This window comes from Carica papaya, chromosome 8 (assembly GCF_054855325.1).
Source record: "Carica papaya isolate Zhongbai chromosome 8, ASM5485532v1, whole genome shotgun sequence".
In the NCBI taxonomy this organism is placed as follows: Eukaryota; Viridiplantae; Streptophyta; class Magnoliopsida; order Brassicales; family Caricaceae; genus Carica; species Carica papaya.
The window spans coordinates 17,484,510-17,506,122 of record NC_142316.1 but is presented as its reverse complement, the minus strand read 5'-3'; the positions used below and the strand labels follow the sequence as shown (position 1 = coordinate 17,506,122).

The 21,613-nt window shown below is 46.5% G+C and overlaps 5 non-coding genes and 43 pseudogenes across 5 annotated transcripts; 27 read left to right on the top strand and 21 right to left on the bottom strand.

Annotated features, from left to right (window-relative positions):
- Window positions 1-140: 140 nt before the first annotated feature.
- On the top strand, window positions 141-259 carry LOC148245713 (5S ribosomal RNA). The gene has a single exon (XR_015814563.1). It is a non-coding gene; the product is annotated as a 5S ribosomal RNA (ribosomal RNA).
- A 563-nt stretch (window positions 260-822) lies between these two features.
- LOC148245712 (5S ribosomal RNA) lies at window positions 823-941 on the top strand (annotated as a pseudogene).
- A 205-nt stretch (window positions 942-1,146) lies between these two features.
- Window positions 1,147-1,265, top strand: LOC148245711 (5S ribosomal RNA). The gene has a single exon (XR_015814613.1). It is a non-coding gene; the product is annotated as a 5S ribosomal RNA (ribosomal RNA).
- Window positions 1,266-1,825: 560 nt separating this feature from the next.
- Window positions 1,826-1,943, top strand: LOC148245710 (5S ribosomal RNA; annotated as a pseudogene).
- A 204-nt stretch (window positions 1,944-2,147) lies between these two features.
- LOC148245709 (5S ribosomal RNA) lies at window positions 2,148-2,266 on the top strand (annotated as a pseudogene).
- A 208-nt stretch (window positions 2,267-2,474) lies between these two features.
- LOC148245708 (5S ribosomal RNA) lies at window positions 2,475-2,593 on the top strand (annotated as a pseudogene).
- A 564-nt stretch (window positions 2,594-3,157) lies between these two features.
- Window positions 3,158-3,276, top strand: LOC148245707 (5S ribosomal RNA; annotated as a pseudogene).
- Window positions 3,277-3,481: 205 nt separating this feature from the next.
- Window positions 3,482-3,600, top strand: LOC148245706 (5S ribosomal RNA; annotated as a pseudogene).
- A 206-nt stretch (window positions 3,601-3,806) lies between these two features.
- Window positions 3,807-3,927, top strand: LOC148245705 (5S ribosomal RNA; annotated as a pseudogene).
- A 234-nt stretch (window positions 3,928-4,161) lies between these two features.
- On the top strand, window positions 4,162-4,279 carry LOC148245704 (5S ribosomal RNA; annotated as a pseudogene).
- Window positions 4,280-4,483: 204 nt separating this feature from the next.
- Window positions 4,484-4,602, top strand: LOC148245703 (5S ribosomal RNA; annotated as a pseudogene).
- A 563-nt stretch (window positions 4,603-5,165) lies between these two features.
- Window positions 5,166-5,284, top strand: LOC148245702 (5S ribosomal RNA; annotated as a pseudogene).
- A 205-nt stretch (window positions 5,285-5,489) lies between these two features.
- On the top strand, window positions 5,490-5,608 carry LOC148245701 (5S ribosomal RNA; annotated as a pseudogene).
- Window positions 5,609-6,168: 560 nt separating this feature from the next.
- On the top strand, window positions 6,169-6,286 carry LOC148245700 (5S ribosomal RNA; annotated as a pseudogene).
- Window positions 6,287-6,490: 204 nt separating this feature from the next.
- LOC148245699 (5S ribosomal RNA) lies at window positions 6,491-6,609 on the top strand (annotated as a pseudogene).
- A 211-nt stretch (window positions 6,610-6,820) lies between these two features.
- Window positions 6,821-6,939, top strand: LOC148245698 (5S ribosomal RNA; annotated as a pseudogene).
- A 203-nt stretch (window positions 6,940-7,142) lies between these two features.
- Window positions 7,143-7,261, top strand: LOC148245697 (5S ribosomal RNA; annotated as a pseudogene).
- A 209-nt stretch (window positions 7,262-7,470) lies between these two features.
- LOC148245696 (5S ribosomal RNA) lies at window positions 7,471-7,589 on the top strand (annotated as a pseudogene).
- A 559-nt stretch (window positions 7,590-8,148) lies between these two features.
- LOC148245695 (5S ribosomal RNA) lies at window positions 8,149-8,267 on the top strand (annotated as a pseudogene).
- Window positions 8,268-8,471: 204 nt separating this feature from the next.
- On the top strand, window positions 8,472-8,590 carry LOC148245694 (5S ribosomal RNA; annotated as a pseudogene).
- Window positions 8,591-9,156: 566 nt separating this feature from the next.
- Window positions 9,157-9,275, top strand: LOC148245693 (5S ribosomal RNA; annotated as a pseudogene).
- Window positions 9,276-9,480: 205 nt separating this feature from the next.
- On the top strand, window positions 9,481-9,599 carry LOC148245692 (5S ribosomal RNA; annotated as a pseudogene).
- A 560-nt stretch (window positions 9,600-10,159) lies between these two features.
- LOC148245691 (5S ribosomal RNA) lies at window positions 10,160-10,278 on the top strand (annotated as a pseudogene).
- A 205-nt stretch (window positions 10,279-10,483) lies between these two features.
- LOC148245690 (5S ribosomal RNA) lies at window positions 10,484-10,601 on the top strand (annotated as a pseudogene).
- Window positions 10,602-10,806: 205 nt separating this feature from the next.
- Window positions 10,807-10,925, top strand: LOC148245689 (5S ribosomal RNA; annotated as a pseudogene).
- A 561-nt stretch (window positions 10,926-11,486) lies between these two features.
- On the top strand, window positions 11,487-11,604 carry LOC148245688 (5S ribosomal RNA; annotated as a pseudogene).
- A 532-nt stretch (window positions 11,605-12,136) lies between these two features.
- LOC148245687 (5S ribosomal RNA) lies at window positions 12,137-12,258 on the top strand (annotated as a pseudogene).
- A 558-nt stretch (window positions 12,259-12,816) lies between these two features.
- Window positions 12,817-12,935, bottom strand: LOC148245686 (5S ribosomal RNA). Its single transcript, XR_015814849.1, has one exon. It is a non-coding gene; the product is annotated as a 5S ribosomal RNA (ribosomal RNA).
- Window positions 12,936-13,140: 205 nt separating this feature from the next.
- Window positions 13,141-13,259, bottom strand: LOC148245685 (5S ribosomal RNA; annotated as a pseudogene).
- Window positions 13,260-13,494: 235 nt separating this feature from the next.
- Window positions 13,495-13,613, bottom strand: LOC148245684 (5S ribosomal RNA; annotated as a pseudogene).
- Window positions 13,614-13,724: 111 nt separating this feature from the next.
- Window positions 13,725-13,843, bottom strand: LOC148245683 (5S ribosomal RNA; annotated as a pseudogene).
- Window positions 13,844-14,051: 208 nt separating this feature from the next.
- Window positions 14,052-14,170, bottom strand: LOC148245682 (5S ribosomal RNA; annotated as a pseudogene).
- Window positions 14,171-14,373: 203 nt separating this feature from the next.
- On the bottom strand, window positions 14,374-14,491 carry LOC148245681 (5S ribosomal RNA; annotated as a pseudogene).
- Window positions 14,492-14,727: 236 nt separating this feature from the next.
- On the bottom strand, window positions 14,728-14,846 carry LOC148245680 (5S ribosomal RNA; annotated as a pseudogene).
- Window positions 14,847-15,051: 205 nt separating this feature from the next.
- On the bottom strand, window positions 15,052-15,170 carry LOC148245679 (5S ribosomal RNA). The gene has a single exon (XR_015815812.1). It is a non-coding gene; the product is annotated as a 5S ribosomal RNA (ribosomal RNA).
- A 205-nt stretch (window positions 15,171-15,375) lies between these two features.
- LOC148245678 (5S ribosomal RNA) lies at window positions 15,376-15,494 on the bottom strand (annotated as a pseudogene).
- A 524-nt stretch (window positions 15,495-16,018) lies between these two features.
- Window positions 16,019-16,137, bottom strand: LOC148245677 (5S ribosomal RNA; annotated as a pseudogene).
- Window positions 16,138-16,346: 209 nt separating this feature from the next.
- Window positions 16,347-16,465, bottom strand: LOC148245676 (5S ribosomal RNA; annotated as a pseudogene).
- Window positions 16,466-17,027: 562 nt separating this feature from the next.
- On the bottom strand, window positions 17,028-17,146 carry LOC148245675 (5S ribosomal RNA; annotated as a pseudogene).
- A 207-nt stretch (window positions 17,147-17,353) lies between these two features.
- LOC148245674 (5S ribosomal RNA) lies at window positions 17,354-17,471 on the bottom strand (annotated as a pseudogene).
- A 159-nt stretch (window positions 17,472-17,630) lies between these two features.
- LOC148245673 (5S ribosomal RNA) lies at window positions 17,631-17,749 on the bottom strand (annotated as a pseudogene).
- A 204-nt stretch (window positions 17,750-17,953) lies between these two features.
- Window positions 17,954-18,071, bottom strand: LOC148245672 (5S ribosomal RNA; annotated as a pseudogene).
- A 561-nt stretch (window positions 18,072-18,632) lies between these two features.
- LOC148245671 (5S ribosomal RNA) lies at window positions 18,633-18,751 on the bottom strand (annotated as a pseudogene).
- Window positions 18,752-18,957: 206 nt separating this feature from the next.
- Window positions 18,958-19,076, bottom strand: LOC148245670 (5S ribosomal RNA). The gene has a single exon (XR_015815287.1). It is a non-coding gene; the product is annotated as a 5S ribosomal RNA (ribosomal RNA).
- Window positions 19,077-19,639: 563 nt separating this feature from the next.
- Window positions 19,640-19,758, bottom strand: LOC148245669 (5S ribosomal RNA; annotated as a pseudogene).
- A 562-nt stretch (window positions 19,759-20,320) lies between these two features.
- LOC148245668 (5S ribosomal RNA) lies at window positions 20,321-20,439 on the bottom strand (annotated as a pseudogene).
- A 209-nt stretch (window positions 20,440-20,648) lies between these two features.
- Window positions 20,649-20,767, bottom strand: LOC148245667 (5S ribosomal RNA; annotated as a pseudogene).
- Window positions 20,768-20,974: 207 nt separating this feature from the next.
- Window positions 20,975-21,093, bottom strand: LOC148245666 (5S ribosomal RNA; annotated as a pseudogene).
- Between the last annotated feature and the right edge of the window lie 520 nt (window positions 21,094-21,613).

Genomic DNA, 21,613 nt, shown 5'->3' with positions numbered 1-21,613 from the left:
AAATGTGACTCACAGCGCCGTGGCATTTTACTTGATATTTGAACGAGAACGAGAGGTGCAGTGCGCACGCACAAGGAAACAAAAGACGGGAGGGGGAAGAAAGGAGAAGGAGTTTATGTATTTGCAGCGCAAAATTAAACTGGTGCGATCATACCAGCACTAATGCACCGGATCCCATCAGAACTCCGCAGTTAAGGGTGCTTGGGCGAGAGTAGTACTCGGATGGGTGACCTCCTGGGAAGTCCTCGTGTCGCACTAATTTTTTTTTTCAGACGGGTCGTTCGACGTTACGCGCGACTGGAACTAGGGTCCACTGGTTTATACGCAAATGTGAGTCAAGAAGCAGGGGCATTTTAATCGATATTAGAACGAGAAGGAGAGATGCAGAGTGCACGCACAAGGAAACAAATGACGGGAGGGGTGATGGAGGGAGAAAAAGTGTATGTATTTGCAGCGCAGAATAAAACATGAGCAATCATACCAGCACCAATGCAACAGATTCTATCAGAACTCCGCAAGTTAGGGGTGCTTGGGCGAGAGTAGCACTAGGATGGGTGACCTACTGCGAAGTCCTTATATTTCACCCATTTTCTTAGGAAGTCCTCGTGTTGCACCCATTTTTTTACAGATGATTCTTTCGACGATACGCGCGACTTGAATTATGGTCCTCAGGTTTATTCGCAAATGTGAGTCACGGCACTGTAGCATTTTACTTGATATTAGAACGAGCACGGGAGGTGCAGTGCGCACGCACAAGGAAACAAATGGCGGGAGGGGGAAGAAAGGAGAATAAGTTTATGTATTTGCAGCGCGAAATTAAACAGGTGCGGTCATAACAGCACTAGTGCACGAGATCCCATCAGAACTCCGCAGTTAAGTGTGCTTTGGCGAGATTAGTACTCGGATGGGTGACCTCCTAGGAAGTCCTCGTGTCGCACCAATTTTTTTTCAGACGGGTCGTTCGACGTTACGCGCGTCTGAAACTAGGGTCCGCTGGTTTATACGCAAATGTGAGTCAAGAAGCAGGGGCATTTTAATCGATATTAGAACGAGAATGAGAGGTGAAGTGTGAACGCACAAGGAAACAAATGATGGGAGGGGGAAGAAAGGAGAAGGAGTGTATGTATTTGCAGCGCGAAATTAAACAGGTGCGATCATACCAGCACTAAAGCCCCGGATCCCATCAGAACTCCGCAGTTAATTGTGCTTGGGTGAGGGTAGTACTCGGATGGGTGACCACCTGGGAAGCCCTCGTGTTGCACCTATTTTTTTTCGGATGGGTTGTTCGACGTTACGCGCGAATGGAATTATAATCCGCTGGTACATTTGCAAAGGTGAGTCACGGTGCCGGGGCATATTACTTGATATTAGAACGAGAAAAAGAGATGCAGAGTGCACGCACAAGGAAACAAATGACGGGAGGGGGGATGGAAGGAGGAAGAGTGTATGTATTTGCAGTGCAGAATGAAACATGAGGGATCATACCAGCACTAATGCAACGGATTCTATCAGAACTCCGCAGTTAAGGGTGCTTGGGCGAGAAAAGTACTCGGATGGGTGACCTCCTGCGAAGTCCTTATATTTCACCCATTTTCTTGGAGGTCCTCGTGTTGCACCCATCTTTTTGCAGATGATTCTTTCGACGTTACGCGCGACTTGATTTATGGTCCGCAGGTTTATTCGCAAATTTGAGTCACGGCGCCGTGGAATTTTACTTGATATTATAACGAGTACGGGAGGTGCAGTGCGCACGCACAAGGAAACAAATGACGGGAGGAGGAAGAAAAGAGAAGGAGTGTATGTATTTGAAGCGCAAAATTAAACAAGTGGCATCATACCAGCACTAATGCACTGGATCCCATCAGAACTCTGCAATTAAGTGTGCTTGGGCGAGAGTAGTACTCGGATGGGTGACCTCTTGAGAAGTCCTCGTATCGCAACAATTTTTTTTCAGATGGGTCGTTCGACGTTACGCGCGACTGGAACTATTGTCCGCTGGTTTATACGCAAATGTGAGTCAAGAATCAGGGGCATTTTTATCGATATTAGAACGAGAAGGAGAGGTGCAGTGTGAACGCACAAGGAAACAAATGATGGGAGGGGGGGAGGGAAGAAGGAGTGTATGTATTTTCAGCACGAAATTAAACAGGTGCGGTCACACCAGCACAAATGCACCAGATCCCATCAGAACTCCGAAGTTAAGTGTGCTTTGGCGAAAGTAGTACAATGATGGGTTACCTCCTGGGAAGTTCTCGTGTTGCACCCATTTTTTTTTTTCAGATGTGCCGTTCGACGTTACGCGCGACTTTAATTATGATCCGTAGGTTTATTCGCAAATGTGAGTCACGGCGCCGTGGCATTTTACTTGATATTTGAACGAGAACGAGAGGTGCAGTGCGCACGCACAAGGAAACAAATGACGGGAGGGGGAAGAAAGGAGAAGTAGTTTATGTATTTGCAGCGCGAAATTAAACTGTTACGATCATACCATCACTAATGCACCGGATCCCATCAGAACTCAGCAGATAAGTGTGCTTGGGCGAGAGTGGTACTCGGATGGGTGACCTCCTTGGAAGTCCTCGTGTCGCACTAATTTTTTTTTTCAGACGGGTCGTTCGACGTTACGCGCGACTGGAACTAGGGTCCACTGGTTTATATGCAAATGTGAGTCAAGAAGCAGGGGCATTTTAATCGATATTAGAACGAGAAGGAGAGATGCAGAGTGCACGCACAAGGAAACAAATGACGAGAGGGGTGATGGAGGGAGAAAAAGTGTATGTATTTGCAGCGCAGAATGAAACATGAGCAATCATACCAGCACCAATGCAACGGATTCTATCAGAACTCCGCAAGTTAAAGGGTGCTTGGGCGAGAGTAGCACTAGGATGGGTGACCTCCAGCGAAGTCCTTATATTTCACCAATTTTCTTAGGAAGTCCTCGTGTTGCACCCATTTTTTTGCAGATGATTCTTTCGACGATACGCGCGACTTGAATTATGGTCCTCAGGTTTATTCGCAAATGTGAGTCACGGCACCGTAGCATTTTGCTTGATATTAGAACGAGCACGGGAGGTGCAGTGCGCACGCATAAGGAAACAAATGGCGGGAGGGGGAAAAAAGTAGAATGAGTTTAGGTATTTGCAGCGCGAAATTAAACAGGTGCGATCATAACAGCACTAATGCACCGGATCCCATCAGAACTCCGCAGTTAAGTGTGCTTGGGCGAGATTAGTACTCGGATGGGTGACCTTTTAGGAAGTCCTCGTGTCGCACCAATTTTTTTTCAGACGGGTCGTTCGACGTTACTCGCGTCTGGAAGTAGGGTCCGCTGGTTTATACGCAAATGTGAGTCAAGAAGCAGGGGCATTTTAATCGATATTAGAACGAGAATCAAAGGTGAAGTGTGAACGCACAAGGAAAAAAATGACGGGAGGGGGAAGAAAGGAGAAGGAGTGTATGTATTTGCAGCGCGAAATTAAACAGGTGCGATTATACCAGCATTAAAGCTTCGTATCCCGTCAGAACTCCGCAGTTAAGTGTCCTTGGGCGAGGGTAGTACTCGGATGGGTGACCACCTGGGAAGCCCTCGTGTTGCACCTATTTTTTTTCGGATGGGTTGTTCGACGTTACGCGCGACTGGAATTATAATCCGCCGGTTCATTTGCAAAGGTGAGTCACGGTGCCGGGGCATATTACTTTATATTAGAACGAGAAAGAGAGATGCAGAGTGCACGCACAAGGAAACAAATGACGGGAGGGGGGATGGAAGGAGAAAGAGTGTATGTATTTGCAGTGCAGAGTGAAACATGAGGGATCATACCAGCACTAATGCAACGGATTCTATCAGAACTCCGCAGTTAAGGGTGCTTGGGCGAGAAAAGTACTCGGATGGGTGACCTCCTGCGAAGTCCTTATGTTTCACCCATTTTCTTGGGAGGTCCTCGTGTTGCACGCATCTTTTTGCAGATGATTCTTTCGACGTTATGCGTGACTTAATTTATGATCCGCAGGTTTATTCGCAAATTTGAGTCACGGCGCCGTGGCATTTTACTTGATATTATAACGAGTACGGGATGTGCAGTGCGCATGCACAAGGAAACAAATGACGGGTGGAGGAAGAAAAGAGAAGGAGTGTATGTATTTGAAGCGCAAAATTAAACAAGTGGCATCATACCAGCACTAATGCACTGGATCCCATCAGAACTCTGCAGTTAAGTGTGCTTGGGCGAGAGTAGTACTCGGATGGGAGACCACTTAGGAAGTCCTCGTATCGCAACAATGTTTTTTCAGATGGGTCATTCGACGTTACGCGCGACTGGAACTATGGTCCGCTGGTTTATACGCAAATGTGAGTCAAAAATCAGGGGCATTTTTATCGATATTAGAACGAGAAGGAGAGGTGCAGTGTGAACGCACAAGGAAACAAATGATGGAAGGGGGGGAGGGAAGAAGGAGTGTATGTATTTTCAGAACGAAATTAAACAGGTGCGGTCACACCAGCACAAATGCACCGAATCCCATCAGAACTCTGCAGTGAAGTGTGCTTTGGCGAAAGTAGTATAATGATGGGTTACCTCCTGGGAAGTTCTCGTGTTGCACCCATTTTCTTTTTTTCAGATGTGCCGTTCGACGTTACGCGCGACTTTAATTATGGTCCGCAGATTTATTCGCAAATGTGAGTCACGGCGCCGTGGTATTTTACTTGATATTTGAACGAGAACGAGAGGTGCAATGCGCACGCACAAGGAAACAAATGACGGGAGGGGGAAGAAAGGAGAAGGAATGTATGTATTTGCAGCGCGAAATGAAACAGGTGCGATCATACCAGCACTAATGCAACGGATTCTATCAGAAATCCATAGGTAAGGGTGCTTAGGCGAGAGTAGTACTAGCATGGGTTACTTCCTGCGAAGTCCTTATATTTGACCTATTTTCTTTTGAAGTCGTCGTGTTGCACCCATTTTTTTGCAGATGATTCTTTCGACGTTACGCGCGACTTGTATTATGGTCCTCAGGTTTATTCGCAAATGTGAGTCACGGCGCTGTAGCATTTTACTTGATATTAGAACGAGAACGGGAGGTGCAGTGCGCACGCACAAGGAAACTAATGACGGGAGGGGGAAGAAAGGGGAATGAGTTTATGTATTTGCAGCGCAAAATTAAACTGGTGCGATCATACCAGCACTAATGCACCGGATCCCATCAGAAGTCCGCAGTGAAGTGTGCTTGGGTGAGATTAGTACTCGGATGGGTGACCTCCTGGGAAGTCCTCGTGTCGCACCAATTTTTTTTCAGACGGGTCGTTCGACGTTACGTGCGTCTGGAGCTAGGATCCGCTGGTTTATACGCAAATGTGAGTCAAGAAGCATGAGCATTTTAATCGATGTTAGAACGAGAATGAGAGGTGAAGTGTGAACTCACAAGGAAACAAATGACGGGAGGGGGAAGAATGGAGAAGGAGTGTATGTATTTGCAGCGCGAAATTAAACAGGTGCGATCATACCAGCACTAAAGCTCCGGATCCCTTCAGAACCCCATAGTTAAGTGTGCTTGGGCGAGGGTAGTACTCGAATGGGTGACCACTTCGGAAGCCCTCGTGTTGCACCTATTTTTTTTCGGATGGGTTGTTCGACGTTACGCGCGAATGGAATTATAAACCGCTGGTTCATTTGCAAAGGTCAATCACGGTGCCGGGGCATATTACTTTATATTAGAACGAGAAAGAGAGATGAAGATTGCATGCACAAGGAAACAAATGACGGGATGAGGGATGGAAGGAGAAAGAGTGTATGTATTTGCTGTGTAGAATGAAACATGAGGGATCATACCAGTACTAATGCAACGGATTCTATCAGAACTCCACAGTTAAGGGTGCTTGGGCGAGAGTAGTACTTCGGATGGGTGACCAGTTGGGAAGTCCTCGTGTTGCACCCATTTTCTTGGGAGGTCCTCGTGTCGCACCCGTCTTTTTGCAGATGATTCTTTCGACGTTATGCTCGACTTGATTTATGGTCCGTAGGTTTATTCGTAAATGTGAGTCACGGCGCCGTGGCATTTTACTTGATATTAGAACGAGTACGGGAGATGCAGTGCGCACGCACAAGGAAACAAATGACGGGACGAGGAAGAAACGAGAATGAGTGTATGAATTTGGCGCAAAATTAAACAAGTGGCATCATACAAGCACTACTGCACTGGATCCCATCAGAACTCTGCAGTTAAGTGTGCTTGGGCGAGAGTAGTACTCGGATGGGTGACCTCTTGAGAAGTCCTCGTATAGCAATAATTTTTTTTCAGATGGGTCGTTCGACGTTACGCGCGATTGGAACTATTGTCCACTGGTTTATACGCAAATGTGAGTCAAGAATCAGGGGCATTTTAATCGATATTAGAACGAGAAGGAGAGGTGCAGTGTGAACGCACAAGGAAACAAATGATGGGAGGGGGGGAGGGAAGAAGGAGTGTATGTATTTTCAGCACGAAATTAAACAGGTGCGGTCACACCAGCACAAATGCACTGGATCCCATCAGAACTCCGCAGTTAAGTGTGCTTTGGCGAAAGTAGTACAATGATGGGCTACTTCCTGGGAAGTTCTCGTGTTGCACCCATTTTATTTTTTTCAGATGTTCCGTTCGACATTACGCACGACTTTAATTATGGTGTCCGCAGATTTATTCGCAAATGTAAGTCACGGCGCCGTGGCATTTTACTTGATATTTGAACGAGAACAAGAGGTGTTGTGCGTACGCACAAGGAAACAAAAGACGGGAGGGGGAAGAAAGGAGAAGGAGTTTATGTATTTGCAGCGCGAAATTAAACGGGTGCGATCATACCAGCACTAATGCACCAGATCCCATCAGAACTCCGCAGTTAAGTGTGCTTGGGCGAGAGTAGTACTCGGATGGGTGACCTCTTGGTAAGTCCTCGTATCGCAACAATTTTTTTTCAGATGGGTCGTTCGACGTTACGCGCGACTGGAACTATGATCCGCTGGTTTATACGCAAATGTGAGTCAAGAATCAGGGGCATTTTAATCGATTTTAGAACGAGAAGGAGAGGTGCAGTGTGAACGCACAAGGAAACAAATGATGGAAGGGGGGAGGGAAGAAGGAGTGTATGTATTTTGAACACGAAATTAAACAGGTGCGGTCACACCAGCACAAATGCACCGGATCCCATCAGAACTCCGCAGTTAAGTGTGCTTTGGCGAAAGTAGTACAATGATGGGGTACCTCCTGGGAGGTTCTTGTGTTGCACCCATTTTCTTTTTTTCAGATGTGCTGTTCGACGTTACGCGCGACTTTAATTATGGTCCGCAGATTTATTTGCAAATATGAGTCACGGCGCCGTGGCATTTTACCTGATATTTGAACGAGAACGAGAGGTGCAGTGCGCACGCACAAGGAAACAAATGACGGGAGGGGGAAGAAAGGAGAAGGAGTTTATGTATTTGCAGCGCGAAATTAAACGGGTGCGATCATACCAACACTAATGCACCGGATCCCATCAGAACTCCGCAGTTAAGTGTGCTTTGGCGAGAGTAGTACTCGGATGGGTGACCTCTTGGGAAGTCCTCTTGTCGCACCAATTTTTTTTCAGACGGGTCGTTCGACGTTATGCGCGACTGGAACTGGGGTCCACTGGTTTATACGCAAATGTGAGTCAAGAAGCAGGGGCATTTTAATCGATATTAGAACGAGAAGGAGAGGTGCAGTGCGAACGCATAAGGAAACAATTGATGGGAGGGGGAGGGAAGGAGAAGGAGTGTATGTATTTTCAGCACGAAATGAAACAGGTGCGATCATACCAGCACTAATGCAACGGATTCTATTAGAACTCCGTAGGTAAGGGTACTTGGGCGAGAGTAGTACTAGCATGGGTTACCTCATGCGAAGTCCTTATATTTCACCCATTTTCTTGTGAAGTTCTCGTGTTGCACCCATTTTTTTGCAGATGATTCTTTCGACGTTACGTGCGACTTGAATTATGGTCATCAGGTCTATTCGCAAATGTGAGTCACGACACCGTAGTATTTTACTTGATATTAGAACGAGCACGGGAGGTGCAGTGTGCACGCACAAGGAAACAAATGACGGGAGGGGGAAGAAAGGAGAAGGAGTTTATGTATTTGCAGCGCAAAATTAAATGGGTGCGATCAAACCAGCACTAATGCACTGGATCCCATCAGAACTCCGCAGTTAAGTGTGCTTGAGCGAGAGTAGTACTCGGATGAGTGACCTCCTGGGAAGTCCTTGTGTTGCACAAATTTTTTTTCAGACGGGTCGTTCGACGTTACGCACGACTTGAACTATGGTCCGCTGGTTTATACGCAAATGTGAGTCAAGAATAAGGGGTATTTTAATCGATATTAGAACGAGAAGGAGAGGTGCAGTGTGAACGCACAAGGAAACAAATGATGGGAGGGGGACAGGGAAGAAGGAGTGTATGTATTTTCAGCACGAAATTAAACAGGTGCGGTCACACCAGAACAAATGCACCGGATCCCATCAGAACTCCGCAGTTAAGTGTGCTTTGGCGAAAGTAGTACAATGATGGGTTACCTCCTGGGAAGTTCTCGTGTTGCACCCATTTTCTTTTTTTTTTCAGATGTGTCGTTCGACGTTACGCGCGACTTTAATTATGGTCCACAGATTTATTCGCAAATGTGAGTCACGGCGCCGTGGCATTTTACTAGATATTTGAACGAGAACGAGAGGTGCAGTGCGCACGCACAAGGAAACAAATGACGGGAGGGGGAAGAAAGGAGAAGGAGTGTATGTATTTTCCGCACGAAATGAAACAGGTGCGATCATACCAGCACTAATGCAACGGATTCTATCAGAACTCCGTAAGTAAGGGTGCTTGGGCGAGAGTAGTACTAGCATGGGTTACCTCCTGCGAAGTCCTTATATTTCACCTATTTTCTTGTGAAGTCCTCGTGTTGCACCCATTTTTTTGTAGATGATTCTTTCGACGTTACGCGCGACTTGTATTATGGTCCTCAGGTTTATTCGCAAATGTGAGTCACGGCGCTGTAGCATTTTACTTGATATTAGAACGAGAACGGGAGGTGCAGTGCGCACGCACAAGGAAACTAATGACGGGAGGGGGAAGAAAGGGGAATGAGTTTATGTATTTGCAGCACAAAATTAAACTGGTGCGATCATACCAGCACTAATGCACCGGATCCCATCAGAAGTCCGCAGTGAAGTGTGCTTGGGTGAGATTAGTACTCGGATGGGTGACCTCCTGGGAAGTCCTCGTGTCGCACCAATTTTTTTTCAGACGGGTCGTTCGACGTTACGTGCGTCTGGAGTTAGGATCCGCTGGTTTATACGCAAATGTGAGTCAAGAAGCAGGAGCATTTTAATCGATATTAGAACGAGAATGAGAGGTGAAGTGTGAACGCACAAGGAAACAAATGACGGGAGGGGGAAGAATGGAGAAGGAGTGTATGTATTTGCAGCGCGAAATTAAACAGGTGCGATCTTACCAGCACTAAAGCTACGGATCCCATCAGAACTCCGCAATTAATTGTGCTTGGGCGAGCGTAGTACTCGGATGGGTGACGACTTGGGAAGCCCTCGTGTTGCGCCTATTTTTTTTCGGATGGGTTGTTCGACGTTACGCGCGAATGGAATTATAAACCGTTGGTTCATTTGCAAAGATGAGTCACGGTGCCGGGGCATATTACTTGATATTAGAATGAGAAAAAGAGATGTAGAGTGCACGCACAAGGAAACAAACGACGGGAGGGGGGATGGGAGGAGAAAGAGTGTGTGTATTTGCAGTGCAGAATGAAACATGAGGGATCATACCAGCACTAATGCAACGGATTCTATCAGAACTCCGCAGTTAAGGGTGCTTGGGCGAGAAAAGTACTCGGATGGGTGACCTCCTGCGAAGTCCTTATATTTCACCAATTTTCTTGGGAGGTCCTCGTGTTGCACCAATCTTTTTGCAGATGATTCTTTCGACATTACGCGCGACTTGATTTATGGTCTGCAGGTTTATTCGCAAATGTGAGTCACGGCGCCGTGGCATTTTACTTGATATTAGAACGAGTACGGGAGGTGCAGTGCGCACGCACAAGGAAACAAATGACGGGAGGGGGAAGAAAAGAGAAGGAGTGTATCTATTTGCAGCGCGAAATTAAACAGTTGCGATCATATCAACACTAATGCACCGGATCCCATCAGAACTCCGCAGTTAAGTGTGCTTGGGCGAGAGTAGTACTCGGATGGGTGACCTCCTGGGAAGTCCTCGTGTCGCACCAATATTTTTTCAGACGGGTCGTTCGACGTTACGCGCGACTTGAACTAGGGTCCGCTGGTTTATACGCAAATGTGAGTCAAAAAGAATGGGCATTTTAATCGATATTAGAACGAGAAGGAGAGGTGCAGTGTGGACGCACAAGGAAACAAATTATGGGAGGGGGAGGGAAGGAGAAGGAGTGTATGTATTTTCAGCACGAAATGAAACAGGTGCGATCATACCAGCAATAAAGCCCCGGATCCCATCAGAACTCCGCAGTTAAGTGTGCTTGGCGAGATTAGTACTCGGATGGTTGACCTCCTGGGAAGTCCTCGTGTCGCACCAATTTTTTTTCAGACGGGTCGTTCAACGTTACGCGCGTCTGGAACTAGGGTCCGCTGGTTTATACGCAAATATGAGTCGAGAAGCAGGAGCATTTTAATCGAAATTAGAACGAGAATGAGAGGTAAAGTGTGAACGCACAAGGAAACAAATGACGGGAGGGGGAAGAAATGAGAAGGAGTGTATGTATTTGCAGCCCGAAATTAAACAGGTGCGGTCATACCAGCACTAAAGCTCCGGATCCCATCAGAACTCTGCAATTAAGTGTGCTTGGGCGAGAGTAGTACTCGGATGGGTGTCCACCTGGGAAGCCCTCGTGTTGCACCTATTTTTTTTTCGGATGGGTTGTTCGACGTTACGCGCGAATGGAATTATAAACCGCAGGTTCATTTGCAAAGGTGAGTCACGGTGCCGGGGCATATTACTTGATATTAGAACGAGAAAGAGAGATGCAGATTGCACGCAAAAGGAAACAAATGACGGGAGGGAGGATGGGAGGAGAAAGAGTGTATGTATTTGCAGTACATAATGAAACATGAGGGATCATACCAGCACTAATGCAACGGATTCTATCAGAACTCCGCAGTTAAGGGTGCTTGGGCGAGAAAAGTACTCGGATGGGTGACCTCCTGCGAAGTCCTTATATTTCACCCATTTTCTTGGGAGGTCCTCGTGTTGCACCCATCTTTTTGCAGATGATTCTTTCGACTTTACGCGCCACTTGATTTATGGTCCGCAGGTTTATTCGCAAATGTGAGTCACGGCGCCGTGGCATTTTACTTAATATTAGAACGAGTACGGGAGGTGCAGTGCGCACGCACAAGGAAACAAATGACGGGAGGAGGAAGAAAAGAGAAGAAGTGTATGTATTTGAAGCGCAAAATAAACAAGTGGCGTCATACCAGCACTAATGCACTAGATCCCATCAGAACTCTGCAGTTAAGTGTGCTTGGGCGAGAGTAGTACTCGGATGGGTGACCTCTTGGGAAGTCCTCGTATCGCAACAATTTTTTTTCAGATGGGTCGTTCGACGTTACGCGCGACTGGAACTATGGTCCGCTGGTTTATACGCAAATGTAAGTCAAGAATCAGGGGCATTTTAATCGAAATTAGAACGAGAAGGAGAGGTGCAGTGTGAATGCACAAGGAAACAAATGATGGGAGGGGGGGAGGGAAGAAGGAGTGTATGTATTTTCAGCACGAAATTAAACATGTGCGGTCACACCAGCACAAATGCACCGGATCCCATCAGAACTCTGCATTTAAGTGTGCTTTGGCGAAAGTAGTACAATGATGGGTTACCTCCTGGGAAGTTCTCCTGGTGCACCCATTTTCTTTTTTTCAGATGTGCCATTCGACGTTACGCGCGACTTTAATTATGGTCCGCAGATTTATTCGCAAATGTGAGTCACGGCGCCGTGGCATTTAACTTGATATTTGAGCGAGAACGAGAGGTGCAGTGCGCACGCAAAAGGAAACAAATGACGGGAGGGGGAAGAAAGGTGAAGGAGTTTATGTATTTGCAGCGCGAAATTAAACAGGTGCGATCACACCAGCACTAATGCACCGGATCCCATCAGAACTCCGCAGTTAAGTGTGCTTGGGCGAGAGTAGTACTCGGATGGGTTACCTCTTGGGAAGTCCTCCTGTCACGGCGCCGTGACTCACATTTGCGAATAAATCTGCGGACCATAATTAAAGTCGCGCGTAACGTCGAACAGCACATCTGAAAAAAAGAAAATGGGTGCAATACTCGTTCTAATATCAAGTAAAATGCCACGGCGCCGTGACTCACATTTGCGAATAAACCTGCAGACCATAAATCAAGTCGCGCGTAAAGTCGAAAGAATCATTTGCAAAAAGATGGGTGCAACACGAGAACCTCCCAAGAAAATGGGTGAAATATAAGGACTTCGCAGGAGGTCACCCATCCGAGTACTTTTCTCGCCCAAGCACCCTTAACTGCGGAGGTCTGATAGAATCTGTTGCATTAGTGCTGGTATGATCCCTCATGTTTCATTCTGCACTGCAAATACAAACACTCTTTCTCCTCCCATCCCCCATCCCGTCATTTGTTTCCTTGTGCGTGCACTCTGCATTTCTCTTTCTCGTTCTAATATCAAGTAATATGCCCCGGCACCGTGACTCATCTTTGTAAATGAAACAGCGGTTTATAATTCTATTCGCGCGTAACGTCTAACAACCTATCCAAAAAAAAATAGGTGCAACACGAGGGCTTCCCAAGTGGTCACCCATCCGAGTACTATGCTCGCCCCAGCACACTTAACTGCGGAGTTCTGATGGGATCCGGAGCTTTAGTGCTGGTATGATTGCACCTGTTTACTTTCGCACTCCAAATACATACACTCCTTCTCTTTTCTTCCCCCTCCTGTCATTTGTTTCCTTGTGCGTTCACACTTCACCTCTCATTCTCGTTCTAATATCGATTCAAATGCCCCTGCTTCTTGACTCACATTTGCGTATAAACCAGCGGACCCTAGTTCCAGACGCGCGTATCGTCGAACGACCCGTCTGAAAAAAAATTGGTGCGACACGAGGACTGCCCAGGAGGTCACCCATCCGAGTACAAATCTCGCCCAAGCACACTTCACTGCGGAGTTCTGATGGGATCCAGTGCATTAGTGCTGGAATGATCGCACCTGTTTAATTTCGCGCTGCAAATACATAAACTCATTCCCCTTTCTTCCCCCTCCCGTCATTTGTTTCCTTGTGCGTGCGCACTGCACCTCCCGTTCTCGTTCTAATATCAAGTAGAATGCTACAGCGCCGTGACTCACATTTGTGAATAAACCTGAGGACCATAATACAAGTCGCGCGTTACGTCGAGAGAATTATCTGCAAAAAAATTGGTGCAACACGAGGACTTCACAAGAAAATGGGTGAAATATAAGGACTTCGCAGGAGGTAACCCATGTTAGTACTACTCTCGCCCAAGCACCCTTACCTACGGAGTTCTGATGGGATCCGGGGCTTTAGTGCTGGTATGATCGCACCTCTTTAATTTCGCGCCGCAAATACATACACTCCTCCTTTCTTCCCCCTCCCGTCATTTGTTTCCTTGTGCGTTCACACTTCACCTCTCATTCTCGACCCGTCTGAAAAAAAATTTGTGCGACACAAGGACTTCCCAAGAGGTCACCCATCCGAGCACTACTCTCGCCCAAGCACACTTAACTGTTGAGTTCTGATGGGATCCGTTGCATTAGTGCTGGTATGATCGCACCGGTCTAATTTCGCGCGCAAATACATAAACTCCTTCTCCTTTCTTCCCCCTCCCGTCATTTGTTTCCTTGTGCGTGCGCACTGCACCTCATGTTCTCGTTCAAATATCAAGTAAAATGCCACGGCGCCGTGACTCACATTTGCGAATAAATCTGCGGACCATAATTAAAGTCGCACGTAACGTCGAACGGCACATCTGAAAAAAAGAAAATGGGTGCAATACGAGAACTTCCCAAGAGGTAACCCATCATTGTACTACTTTCGCCAAAGCACACTTAACTTCGGAGTTCTGATGGGATCCGGTGCATTTGTGCGGGTTTGACCGCACTTGTTTAATTTCGTGCTGAAAATACATACACTCCTTCTTCCCTCCCCCCCTCCCATCATTTGTTTCCTTGTGCGTTCACACTGCACCTCTCCTTCTCGTTCTAATTTCGATAAAAATGCCCCTAATTTTTTACTCACATTTGCGTATAAACCAGCGGACCATAGTTCCAGTCGCGCGTAACGTCGAACGACCCATCTGAAAAAAAATATTGCGATACGAGGACTTCCCAAGAGGTCACCCATCCGAGTACTACTCTCGCCCAAGCACACTTAACTGCAGAGTTCTGATGGGATCCAATGCGTTAGTGCTGGTATGATGCCACTTGTTTAATTTTGCGCTTCAAATACATACACTCCTTCTCTTTTCTTCCTCCTCCCGTCATTTGTTTCCTTGTGCGTGCGCACTGCACCTCCCGAACTCGTTATAATATTAAGTAAAATGGCACGGCGCCGTGACTCAAATTTGCGAATAAACCTGCGGATCATAAATCAAGTCTCGCGTAACATCGAAAGAATCATCTACAAAAAGATAGGTGCAACACGAAGACCTCCCAAGAAAATGGGAGAAATATAAGGACTTCGCAAGAGGTCACCCATCCGAGTACTTTTCTCACCCAAGCACCCTTAACTGCGGAGTTCTGATAGAATCCGTTGCATTAGTGCTGGTATGATCCCTCATGTTTCATTCTGCACTGCAAATACATAAACTCTTTCTCCTTCCATCCCCCTCCCGTCATTTGTTTCCTTGTGCGTGCACTCTGCATCTCTCTTTCTCCTTCTAATATCAAGTAATATGCCCCGGCACCGTGACTCACCTTTGCAAATGAACCAGCGAATTATAATTCCATTCGCGCGTAACGTCGAACAACCCATCCGAAAAAAAATAGGTGCAACACGAGGGCTTCCCAGGTGGTCACCCATCCGAGTACTACCCTCGCCCAAGCACACTTAACTGCGGAGTTCTGATGGGATCCGGAGCTTTAGTGCTGGTATGATCACACTTGTTTAATTTTGCGCTGCAAATACATACACTCCTTCTCCTTTCTTCCCCCTCCCGTCATTTGTTTCCTTGTGCATTCACACTTCACCTCTCATTCTCGTTCTAATATAGATTAAAATGCCCCTGCTTCTTGACTCACATTTGCGTATAAACCAGCGGACCCTAGTTCCAGACGTGCGTAACGTCGAACGACCCGTCTGAAAAAAAATTGGTGCGACAAGAGGACTTCCTAGGAGGTCACCCATCCGAGTACTAATCTCACCCAAGCACACTTAACTGCGGAGTTCTGATGGGATCCGGTGCATTAGTGCTGTTATGATCGCACCTGTTTAATTTCGCGCTGCAAATACATAAACTCATTCCCCTTTCTTCCCCCTCCCGTGCTCGTTCTAATATCAAGTAAAATGCTACGGTGCCGTGACTCACATTTACGAATAAACCTGAGGACCATAATTCAAGTCGAGCATATCGTCGAAAGAATCATCTGCAAAAAAATGGGTGCAACACGAGGACTTCCTTAGAAAATGTGTCAAATATAAGGACTTCGCAGGAGGTAACCCATGCTAGTACTACTCTCGCCCAAGCACCCCTAACTTGCGGAGTTCTAATAGAATCCGTTGCATTGGTGCTGGTATGATCGCACCTGTTTCATTCTGCCCTGCAAATACATACAGTTTTTCTCCCTCCATCCCCCCTCCCGTCATTTGTTTCCTTGTGCGTTCACACTGCACCTCTCATTCTCGTTCTAATATCGATTAAAATGCCCCTGCTTCTTGACTCACATTTGCGTATAAACCAGCGGACCCTTGTTCCAGTCGCGCGTAAAGTCGAACGACCTGTCTGAAAAAAAATTGGTGCAACACAAGGACTTCCCAAGAGGTCACCCATCCGAGTACTAATCTCGCCCAAGCACACTTAACTGCAGAGTTCTGATGGGATCCGGTGCACTAGTGCTGGTATGATCGCACTCGTTTAATTTCGCGCTGCAAATACATAAACTCCTTCTCCTTTCTTCCCCCTCCCGTCATTTGTTTCCTTGTGCGTGCGCACTACACCTCTCGTTCTCGTTCAAATATCAAGTAAAATGCCACGGCACCATGACTCACATTTGCGAATAAATCTGCGGACCATAATTAAAGTCGCGCGTAATGTCGAACGGCACATCTGAAAAAAAGAAAATGGGTGCAACACGAGAACTTCCCACGAGGTAACCCATCATTGTACTACTTTCGCCAAAGCATACTTAACTGCAGAGTTCTGGTGGGATCCGGTGCGTTTGTGCTGGTATGATCGCACCTGTTTAATTTTGCGCTGCAAATGCATAAACTCATTCCCCTTTCTTCCCCCTCCCATCATTTGTTTCCTTGTGCGTGTGCAGTGCACCTCCCGTTCTCGTTCTAATATCAAGTAAAAGGCTACAGCACCGTGACTCACATTTGCGAATAAACCTGAGGACCATAATACAAGTCGCGCGTAACATCGAAAGAATCATCTGCAAAAAAATGGGTGCAACACGAGGACTTCACAAGAAAATGGGTGAAATATAAGGACTTCGCAGGAGGTAACCCATGCTAGTACTACTCTCGCCCAAGCACCCTTACTTACGGAGTTCCGATAGAATCCGTTGCATTAGTGCTGGTATGATTGCACCTATTTCATTTGGCGCTGCAAATACATACACTCCTTCTCCTTTCTTCCCCTTCCCGTCATTTGTTTCCTTGTGCGTGCGCACTGCACCTCTCGTTCTCGTTCAAATATCAAGTAAAATGCCACGGCGCCGTGACTCACATTTGCGAATAAATTTGCGGACCATAATTAAAGTCGCGCGTAACGTCGAACGGCACATCTAAAAAAAAAAAATGGGTGCAACACGAGAACTTCCCAGGAGGTAACCCATCATTGTACTACTTTCGTCAAAGCACACATAACTGCGGAGTTCTGATGGGATCCGGTGCATTTGTGCTGGTGTGACCGCACATGTTTAATTTCGTGCTGAAAATACATACACTCCTTCTTCCCTCCCCCCCTCCCATCATTTGTTTCCTTGTGCGTTCACACTGCACCTCTCCTTCTCGTTCTAATATCGATTAAAATGCCCTTGATTCTTGACTCACATTTGCGTATAAAGCAGCGGACCATAGTTCTAGTCGAGCGTAATGTCGAACGACCCATCTGAAAAAAAAAAATTGTTGCGATATGAGGACTTCCCAAGAGGTCACCCATCCGAGTACTACTCTCGCCCAAGCACACTTAACTGCAGAGTTCTGATGGGATCCAGTGCATTAGTGCTGGTATGATGCCACTTGTTTAATTTTGTGCTTCAAATACATACACTCCTTCTCTCGTTCTCGTTCAAATATAAAGTAAAATGCCACGGCGCCGTGACTCACATTTGCGAATAAATCTGTGGACCATAATTAAAGTCGCACGTAACGTCGAATGGCACATCTGAAAAAAAGAAAATGGGTGTAACACGAGAACTTCCCAGGAGGTAACCCATCATTGTACTACTTTTGCCAAAGCACACTTAACTGTAGAGTTCTGATGGGATCCGGTGCATTTGTGCTGGTGTGACCGCACCTGTTTAATTTCGTGTCGAAAATACATACACTCCTTCTTCCCTCCCCCCCTCCAATCATTTGTTTCCTTGTGCGTTCACACTGCACCTCTCATTCTCGTTCTAATATCGATTAAAATGCCCCTGATTCTTGACTAACATTTGCGTATAAACCAGCGGACCATAGTTCCAGTCGCGCGTAACGTCGAACAACCCATTTGAAAAAAAATTGTTGCGATACGAGGACTTCCCAAGAGGTCACCCATCCTAGTACTACTTTCACCCAAGCACACTTAACTGCAGAGTTCTGATGGGATCCAGTGCATTAGTGCGGGTATGATGCCACTTGTTTAATTTTGCGCTTCAAATACATACACTCTTTCTCTTTTCTTCCTCCTCCCGTCATTTGTTTCCTTGTGCGTGCGCACTGCACCTCCCGTACTCGTTCTAATATCAAGTAAAATGCCACGGCGCCGTGACTCACATTTGCGAATAAACCTGCAGATCATAAATCAAGTCGCCCGTAACGTCGAAAGAATCATCTGCAAAAAGATGGGTGCAACACGAGGATCTTCCAAGAAAATGGGTGAAATATAAGGACTTCGCAGGAGGTCACCCATCCGAGTACTTTTCTCGCCCAAGCACCCTTAACTGCGGAGTTCTGATAGAATCCGTTGCATTAGTGCTGGTATGATCCCTCATGTTTCATTCCGCACTGCAAATACATACATTCTTTCTCATTCCATCCCCCCTCCCGTCATTTGTTTTCTTGTGCGTGCACTCTGCATCTCTCTTTCTCCTTCTAATATCAAGTAATATGCCCCGGCACCGTGACTCACCTTTGCAAATGAACCAGTGGTTTATAATTTCATTCGTGCGTAACGTCGAACAACCCATCTGAAAAAAAATAGGTGCAAAACGAGGGCTTCCCAGGTGGTCACCCATCCATGTACTACCCTCGCCCAAACACACTTAACTGCGGAGTTCTGATGGGATCCTGAGCTTTAGTGCTGGTATGATCGCACCTGTTTAATTTTTCGCTGTAAATACATAGACTGCTTCTCCTTTCTTCCCCCTCCCGTCATTTGTTTCCTTGTGCGTTCAAACTTCACCTCTCATTCTCATTCTAATAGCGATTTAAATGCCCCTGCTTCTTGACTCACATTTGCGTATAAACCAGCGGACCCTAGTTCAAAACGCACGTAACGTCGAACGACCCGTCTGAAAAGAAAATTGGTGCGACACGAGGACTTCCCATGAGGTCACCCATCCGAATACTAATCTCGCCCAAGCACACTTAACTGCGGAGTTCTGATGGGATCCAGTGCATTAGTGCTGGTATGATCGCACCGGCTTAATTTTGCGCTGCAAATACATAAACTCCTTCTCCTTTCTTCCCCCTCCCGTCATTTGTTTCCTTGTGCGTGCGCACTGCACCTCTCGTTCTCGTTCAAATATCAAGTAAAATGCCACGGCGCCGTGACTCACATTTGCGAATAAATTTGTGGACCATAATTAAAGTCGCGCGTAACATCGAACGACACATCTGAAAAAAAGAAAATGGATGCAACACGAGGACTTCACAAGAAAATGGGTGAAATATAAGGACTTCGCAGGAGGTAACCCATGCTAGTACTACTCTCGCCCAAGCACCGTTACCTACGGAGTTTTGATAGAATCCGTTGCATTAGTGCTGGTATGATCGCACCTGTTTCATTTCGTGCTGAAAATACATACACTCCTTCTCCTTCCCTCCCCCTCCCATCAATTGTTTCCTTGTGCGTTCACACTGCACCTCTCATTCTCGTTCTAATATCGATTAAAATGGCCCTGCTTCTTGACTCACATTTGCGTATAAACCAGCGGACCCCAGTTCCAGTCGCGCGAAACGTCGAACGACCCGTCTGAAAAAAAATTTGTGCGACACGAGGACTTCCCAGGAGGTCACCCATCCGAGTACTACTCTCGCCCAAACACACTTAACTGCGGAGTTCTGATGAGATCCGGTGCATTAGTGCTGGTATGATCCCACTCGTTTAATTCCGCGCTTCAAATACATAAATTCCTTCTCCTTTCTTCCCCCTCCCGTCATTTGGTTCCTTGTGCGTGCGCACTGCACCTCCCGTGCTCGTTCTAATATCAAGTAAAATGCTACGGTGCCGTGACTCACATTTGCGAATAAACCTGACGACCATAATTCAAGTCGCGCATATCGTCGAAAGAATCATCTGCAAAAAAATGGGTGCAACACGAGGACTTCCTAAGAAAATTGGTGAAATATAAGGACTTTGCAGGAGGTCACCCATCCTAGTGCTACTCTCGTCCAAGCACCCTTAACTTGCGGAGTTCTGATAGAATCCGTCGCATTGGTGCTGGTATGATTGCTCATGTTTCATTCTGCGCTGCAAATACATACACTTTTTCTCCCTCCATCCCCCCTCCCGTCATTTGTTTCCTTTTGCGTGCACTCTGCATCTCTCCTTCTCGATCTAATATCGATTAAAATGCCCATGCTTCTTGACTCACATTTGCGTATGAACCAGGGGGCCCTAGTTCCAGTTACGCGTAACGTCGAACGACCCGTCTAAAAAAAAAATTAGTACGACACGAGGACTTCCCAGGAGGTCACCCATCCGAGTACTACTCTCGCCCAAGCACACTTCACTGCGGAGTTCTGATGGGATACGGTGCATTAATGCTAGTATGATCGCACCTGTTAAATTTTTCGCTGCAAATACATAATTTCCTTCCCCTTTCTTCCCCCTCCCGTCATTTGTTTCCTTGTGCGTGCGCACTGCACCTCTCGTTCTCGTTCAAATATCAAGTAAAATGTCACGGTGCCGTGACTCACATTTGCGAATAAATCTGCGGACCATAATTAAAGTCGCGCGTAACATCGAACGGCACATCTGAAAAAAAGAAAATGGGTGCAACACGAGAACTTCCCACGAGGTAACCCATCATTGTAATACTTTCCCCAAAGCACACTTAACTGCAGAGTTCTGATGGGATCCGGTGCATTTGTGCTGGTATGATCGCACCTGTTTAATTTCGCGCTGCAAATACATAAACTCCTTCTCCTTTCTTCCCCCTCCCGTCATTTGTTTCCTTGTGCATGCGCACTACACCTCTCGTTCTCGTTCAAATATCAGGTAAAATGCCACGGCGCCGTGACTCACATTTGCAAATATATCTGTGGACCATAATTAAAGTCGCGCGTAACGTCGAACGGCACATCTGAAAAAAAAAATGGGTTCAACACGTGAACCTCCCAGGAGGTAACCCATCATTGTACTACTTTCGCCAAAGCACACTTAACTGCGGAGTTCTGATGGGATCCGGTGCATTTGTGCTGGTGTGACCGCACCTGTTTAATTTCGTGCTGAAAATACATACGAGTTCTTCCCTCCCCCCCTCCCATCATTTGTTTCCTTGTGCGTTCACACTGCACCTCTCCTTCTCGTTCTAATATCGATTAAAATGCCCCTTATTCTTGACTCACATTTGCGTATAAACCAGCGGACCATAGTTCCAGTCGCGCGTAACATCGAACGAACCATCTAAAAAAAAATTGTTGCGATACGAGGACCTCCTAAGAGGTCACCCATCCGAGTACTACTCTCGCCAAAGCACAATTAACTGCAGAGTACTGATAGGATCCAGTGCATTAGTGCTGGTATGATGCCGCTTGTTTAATTTTGCACTATAAATACATACACTTATTCTCTTTTCTTCCTCATCCGTCATTTGTTTCCTTGTGCGTGCGCACTGCACCTTCTGTACTCGTACTAATATCAAGTAAATGCCACAGCGCCGTGATTCACATTTGGAAATAAACCTGCGGACCATAAATCAAGTCGCACGTAACGTCGAAAGAATCATCGGCAAA